Below are 6,000 nucleotides of genomic sequence, written 5' to 3' on the forward strand. Positions count from 1 at the left end.
GTTGAGGGATGCTGGAAACCTGGGAGTGAGTTGAGGGATGCTGGAAACCTGGGAGTGAGTTGAGGGATGCTGGAAACCTGGGAGTGAGTTGAGGGATGCTGGAAACCTGGGAGTGAGTTGAGGGATGCTGGAAACCTGGGAGTGAGTTGAGGGATGCTGGAAACCTGGGAGTGAGTTGAGGGATGCTGGAAACCTGGGAGTGAGTTGAGGGATGCTGGAAACCTGGGAGTGAGTTGAGGGATGCTGGAAACCTGGGAGTGAGTTGAGGGATGCTGGAAACCTGGGAGTGAGTTGAGGGATGCTGGAAACCTGGGAGTGAGTTGAGGGATGCTGGAAACCTGGGAGTGAGTTGAGGGATGCTGGAAACCTGGGAGTGAGTTGAGGGAGGCTGGAAACCTGGGAGTGAGTTGAGGGAGGCTGGAGACCTGGGAGTGAGTTGAGGGAGGCTGGAGACCTGGGAGTGAGTTGAGGGAGGCTGGAGACCTGGGAGTGAGTTGAGGGAGGCTGGAAACCTGGGAGTGAGTTGAGGGAGGCTGGAGACCTGGGAGTGAGTTGAGGGAGGCTGGAAACCTGGGAGTGAGTTGAGGGAGGCTGGAAACCTGGGAGTGAGTTGAGGGAGGCTGGAAACCTGGGAGTGAGTTGAGGGAGGCTGGAAACCTGGGAGTGAGTTGGGGGAGGCTGGAAACCTGGGAGTGAGTTGGGGGAGGCTGGAAACCTGGGAGTGAGTTGGGGGAGGCTGGAAACCTGGGAGTGAGTTGGGGGAGGCTGGAAACCTGGGAGTGAGTTGGGGGAGGCTGGAAACCTGGGAGTGAGTTGGGGGAGGCTGGAAACCTGGGAGTGAGTTGGGGGAGGCTGGAAACCTGGGAGTGAGTTGAGGGAGGCTGGAAACCTGGGAGTGAGTTGGGGGAGGCTGGAAACCTGGGAGTGAGTTGCGGGAGGCTGGAAACCTGGGAGTGAGTTGAGGGAGGCTGGAAACCTGGGAGTGAGTTGAGGGAGGCTGGAAACCTGGGAGTGAGTTGAGGGAGGCTGGAAACCTGGGAGTGAGTTGAGGGAGGCTGGAAACCTGGGAGTGAGTTGAGGGAGGCTGGAAACCTGGGAGTGAGTTGAGGGAGGCTGGAAACCTGGGAGTGAGTTGAGGGAGGCTGGAAACCTGGGAGTGAGTTGAGGGAGGCTGGAAACCTGGGAGTGAGTTGAGGGAGGCTGGAAACCTGGGAGTGAGTTGAGGGAGGCTGGAAACCGGAGAGTGAGTTGAGGGAGGCTGGAAACCTGGGAGTGAGTTGAGGGAGGCTGGAAACCTGGGAGTGAGTTGAGGGAGGCTGGAAACCTGGGAGTGAGTTGAGGGATGCTGGAAACCTGGGAGTGAGTTGAGGGATGCTGGAAACCTGGGAGTGAGTTGAGGGATGCTGGAAACCTGGGAGTGAGTTGAGGGATGCTGGAAACCTGGGAGTGAGTTGAGAGATGCTGGAAACCTGGGAGTGAGTTGGGGGAGGCTGGAAACCTGGGAGTGAGTTGGGGGAGGCTGGAAACCTGGGAGTGAGTTGTGGGAGGCTGGAAACCTGGGAGTGAGTTGGGGGAGGCTGGAAACCTGGGAGTGAGTTGGGGGAGGCTGGAAACCTGGGAGTGAGTTGGGGGAGGCTGGAAACCTGGGAGTGAGTTGGGGGAGGCTGGAAACCTGGGAGTGAGTTGGGGGATGCTGGAAACCTGGGAGTGAGTTGAGGGAGGCTGGAAACCTGGGAGTGAGTTGAGGGAGGCTGGAAACCTGGGAGTGAGTTGAGGGAGGCTGGAAACCTGGGAGTGAGTTGAGGGAGGCTGGAAACCTGGGAGTGAGTTGAGGGAGGCTGGAAACCTGGGAGTGAGTTGAGGGAGGCTGGAAACCTGGGAGTGAGTTGAGGGAGGCTGGAAACCTGGGAGTGAGTTGAGGGAGGCTGGAAACCGGAGAGTGAGTTGAGGGAGGCTGGAAACCTGGGAGTGAGTTGAGGGAGGCTGGAAACCTGGGAGTGAGTTGAGGGAGGCTGGAAACCTGGGAGTGAGTTGAGGGAGGCTGGAAACCTGGGAGTGAGTTGAGGGAGGCTGGAAACCTGGGAGTGAGTTGAGGGAGGCTGGAAACCTGGGAGTGAGTTGAGGGAGGCTGGAAACCTGGGAGTGAGTTGAGGGAGGCAGGAAACCTGGGAGTGAGTTGAGGGATGCTGGAAACCTGGGAGTGAGTTGAGGGAGGCAGGAAACCTGGGAGTGAGTTGAGGGAGGCAGGAAACCTGGGAGTGAGTTGAGGGAGGCAGGAAACCTGGGAGTGAGTTGAGGGAGGCAGGAAACCTGGGAGTGAGTTGAGGGATGCTGGAAGCCACACCATAAGATGAGTGGCCTTTAATATGAAAAGGGGGGAGGGGGCTTATTTAGGGCTGAACTTGAAAATACTATAAAAAAGAAACTGCGTAGTTTCGTTGAAAGTTCAAACAATTTTGCGCGTGGTTGATCCAATATTTCTAAATTTGGTCCAAACTTATCATAATTTACAGTAGTACTCAGATTTTGATTAATTTATTACCAAGAGATAAAATGGCAGGGCGGAATACCACTGGCATGTAGGAACAATCTTGAAAAGGGAGAAGCATAGTGTAACTAAAATGAAAAATGGCCGTTATTCATCTTAAGTCACATTTTGAGTCTTGGCTGTACGAATGATTTACCCTTAAAGGTCGAAGTATAATCTGCATACAGTATTCCCATTGTATTTTCCATAAGATTTGCAATAAGAAAGTGAAAAAGAATTGCAACAGGATTTTTCATTGTATAGCCTGTTTTCTTTTAATAAGTGATTAGGTACTAAAGTGGTGGAATATTAATGCATGTACCCACTTTATTCTCTTGTGTATATGAAGTAAGAATGTATTGTTTGGATATTAATGCTTCTGTCTTAACCCACAGGACATCCCATCAGCATGTCCTTTGCCAGTTGGATGAGCAGTGGGGTTTGGATGGTGTCTGTCTTATCCTGAATCAATCCTGGAAAGCTGCCATGCCCTGAACTCTACACAGAAGCTGCTATCCTCCCTCCTGGGCAGCCATGGACCCAGGCTGTTCTGTCGGCCAGGTATGGAAGCCACCTTTCTTTGGTATTTATTTCCTTTATTGCCATTTCTTTATTGGGCAGTCTTACCATACCCAGTGGATTTGTGATAGTGTATGCCTGTATGTGTGCGTGTGCAAATGAAGGTTGCGGAATCTTGCTCAACATACTGAAAGGTGGATTTTGTCTCCCAGCTTACCAACTGGATGCTGGGTTAGGGTAGGGTAGGGTAGATTAAATTATTAGGTACAGTTAAGCTAGGTTAGGTTAGGTTCAAACAGATTAGGCCAATCCCTTCCACCATTACTAATATTTCTGATCAGATTGTTATATTATGGTTATGACAGTATTCATTACACAAGTGAGGCCTCAGCACTCAAATGAACTAAAAAACTATCAAGTGGAACAGAAACCACCAGAAATAGGAAATGGCAATAAAGGAAATATTTACCCTTTATTCAGTTAGGCATCAGCTTTATACCATACTTAGTTTAACTTACCTTTATGATAATGAAACCCAACTCTCAGCTTAGCAAGGAAGCCAGCCTTTATTTTACAGGGTGTCAAAGTTACCATCAGATGACTAGTCTCCAACTACAACCACTGTTCCTTTTCCTTGTCATCCCTGGTCTCCCCCACCCCATCAGACTCACTCTCCTGATAAGTCTTCATTCTCCATATGCAAAATGAGGTTATATAAACTTTCCATTGTCTTGTATATATTTTTTTAGGGAACAGTTTGATGCTTCTGGCCTTTGGTTCCTTCTTCCTTGCATTAAAAAATAAAGTATGCTGCAGAGCCTACTTAGACCCAGTTGTTGCTGCTCCAAAATGCTTTCCTCTCTTTTCTTACTGTGTCTAGGTTCTCCGTTCAACTTCATTTGTAGATAGCAGTATTTGTAGATAGCGGAGAATGGGAGTATGGATGGGGTATATGTGCAGGAGTAGATGAGAATGAGAGGGCAAAGGAAGGTGTGTGTATAGTTGTGAGTAAAAGATGGAAGAAGAGCATAAGACAGTATGGATCAGTTGGGTCAAGGATTGTGTGGGTAAAGTTGAAAGTTGGAATACAAATGTGGGCAATTGTGTGTGTGTGTGCGCCAACGCAAGATCGTGCTAGAAGAGTGAGAGAAGAGTTCTGGACAAATGTGGAATGTGTGCATGGAAAAGTTTGGAAGGAATGAGAGAGTGTTTTTGATTGGTGATATGAATGGTAAAGTTGGTAATGTGAAAGTGGATGGAATAGTTGGTGAGTGGGGTGTGCCTGCTGAGATAAATGAGAATGGGAGTGCGTTAGTGGACATTTGTGCTGGGAGGGAGTTGGTGATAGCCAATACCCTCTTCAGGCATAAAATGATCCACAGGTATACATGGCGAGTGATGAGAAGGGTGGGTGGTGAACTGAATGAAAGGAAGGCAATGATTGATTATGTGTGTGTGGATGAAAGGATGCGAAGATGTGTAAAGGATGCAAGAGTGTATAGAGGTTGGGGGAGTGGACTTTCTGACCACTACTTGGTGGTGGCCAGAATTAGAATGCAAGTAAGGTGGAGGAATAGAAGAAGGGAAAGACGAGAGGAAGGAGTAGTTGCAAGGAGAGTGGAAAGGTTACAAGAGGATGAGAAAAAGGCAGAGTATAAGAGAGAAGTGGAGGAACGATTGGGCAAATATGAATTGGAGCATATGGGAGACGTGGAAGGTATGTGTAAGATATTTACAGAAGAAATAGGTGCAGCATGTGATGTGGTGTGTGGAAGGAAGAGAAGACGGAGGGGGGTGCAAGGAACAGCGTGGTGGACTGAAGAGGTGAAACAGGCTGTGGCACAAAAGAAGAAAGCATACAATGAATGGATGAGAAATAGGGGCGTGGAAGAAGTTGAGAGGCGGAAGAGAGAGTTATATGTGGAAAGGAAGAGAGAGGTGAAAAGATTGGTAAGAGAGAGTAAGAAGAGAGTGGATGAGGAATTTGGAAGGAATTTGAGTGTAAAGTGGAGGGACTGTAAGAAAATGTTCTTGAGAGAAGTGAAAAGAGTAAGACAGTGTGGAAGTGAAGTTAGCAGGGGAGTGAAAGATAAAAATGGTAGATTACTAGTGGAGAAGGGAGAAAAAGTGAGCAGATGGAGAGAACACTTTAAGGAATTGTTGAACGTAGAGGATGGAAGTAGTGCGAGTATAAGTGGCTGGGGAATGGCTGGGAGGAGGAGGGAGGTGAGAAGACAGGAAGAAATCATTAGGATAGAAGTTGTGGAAGCAATGAAGAAAGTTAAATCGGGGAAAGCCCCAGGAATTGATGGAGTGTATGGTGAAATGCTGAAGCTTGGGGGAGAGATAGTAGTAGAATGGATGTGGAAGATGTGCAGATTGGCCTGGGAGGAAGGTAGAGTCCCGGAGGATTGGAAGTCAGGTATAATTATTCCCTTGTACAAAGGAAAAGGGGAAAAAGAAGTGTGTGGTAATCATAGGGGCATTTGTCTTCTTAGTATAATAGGAAAAGTGTATGGTAGGATACTTATAGACAGAGTTAGAGAAAGAACAGAGAAATTAGTTGGAGAAGAACAGGGAGGCTTTAGGAAGGGAAGAGGTTGTGTAGATGAGATATTCATTCTTAGATCTTTAGTGGAAAAGTTTCTAGAGAAGGGAAAGAAGTTGTATGCGGCTTTCATGTATTTGGAGAAAGCATATGACAGGGTGGATAGACAAGGATTGTGGAAAGTGTTAAGAATATTTGGAGTAGATGGGAAGTTGTTGAATGCTGTGAAGAGTATGTACGATGGTGCGAAGGCTGCAGTGCGTGTGGATGGTGAACTAAGTGAATTTTTCTCTTTGAAAGTTGGTTTGAAACAGGGATGTGTCATTGTCTCCATGGTTGTTCAATCTGTACATGGATGGGGTAATAAAAGAGGTACAAGGTAGGGTAGTGGATGTTGGAGTGGCCC

Source organism: Coenobita brevimanus, chromosome 48 (assembly GCF_032717465.1).
Source record: "Coenobita brevimanus isolate Jiangsu-jjx chromosome 48, ASM3271746v2, whole genome shotgun sequence".
NCBI classification, from domain to species: domain Eukaryota; kingdom Metazoa; phylum Arthropoda; class Malacostraca; order Decapoda; family Coenobitidae; genus Coenobita; species Coenobita brevimanus.